Here is a 1,239-nt window from a genome sequence, read left to right on the forward strand (position 1 = left end):
ATACTCTGCCCACTACCACCAAAATTTAGAGATGACAGAGAAAAAAAAGCTGGCAATTCCCTTTAAATCAAGGGGCACAGGAAGACGAAGACATGATTTTTTTGCATCCAGGAAAGAGCATGTTTTCTTAGATGAAATGACAGCTAAAGAACAAGGCTTTCATGTCCAAGGGGAAATGTCTTTCTCACCACTGGCAAAGAAATGACTTGAGGTTTTGAGGAAAAATCCATGCAAAAATGAAGGGGGGGGGGGATAGAATAGCCATAGTACAATGTAATTCCAGAAGAATTGATGACAGGAATCAATATTGTGCCTCCTCGGATCCTTGTTTTTGAACTACATGTGCATGTAAAATGGGGCAGACAACTTCCCGGGGGGGGGGGGGGGGGGGCTTGTTACTGCTGCTAAAAACTGGCAACCATTAAGCTTCTCAGAGTTCACACAAACACTGCCAAGATCTGACAGAAATTTTGGCAACTCTAGGTGGTAAAGGGGGGGTGCAGAATGTCCTATAGAGAGCATCTTATGAAATTTGGGGAAGGTAAAGGAAGGCTTTGGGGATTATTTATTGATCTATTTATTTTGCAGTGGTAAGAACAGAGGATATGGGTGCAGCAAGGACCACATAAGGCTTGCCAGCCATAGGTCATGTCTCTTCCCCAATCTAGAATAATATTTTTTATTTGCAAAATCAATAGGATCAACACTTCTCCTTTCTTTCAGGTTTCTAGATCTTTGTTCATCATGTCTCCCCAAAGCCAACTACTGGGAAATTCAACTCTTTTAATTCGTCAAGCAGCTATCTTTAACAGTCCAATGCCTTTACGATAAGAAGCAGACTTAAACGAGAGGTAGCTTTAACATAAAGACCATTAAATGTTCCCAAGGGTTCTTGACCCATAGGTCCCACATCTCCAGACAATATAGTATAGTAATTATACCCTCAAGTATCATCACTACCCATTAGGCCACATAACAACGACTGGGGAAAATGTTGCTATAGGATCTAAAAACATACAAGTGTTTATAGATCAGCTTGTAGCCTATTTAATAGTACCACAACACAACTGAGACAACTCTGGTGCCCAGATCTTTCTCAGTACCCTGATACAAAGCCATGAACTCAGTACTGATGACAGCTCTCAAGGGTGTTTATCAGACGAGCTCTTAAAGAGGTACTATTCCAGTGTGACTCCTCTAGCTGCCTCCTGTTGCATGCTGGGATTGGCAGTTTTAAGG

This window comes from Sceloporus undulatus, chromosome 4 (genome assembly GCF_019175285.1).
Source record: "Sceloporus undulatus isolate JIND9_A2432 ecotype Alabama chromosome 4, SceUnd_v1.1, whole genome shotgun sequence".
NCBI lineage: Eukaryota > Metazoa > Chordata > Lepidosauria > Squamata > Phrynosomatidae > Sceloporus > Sceloporus undulatus.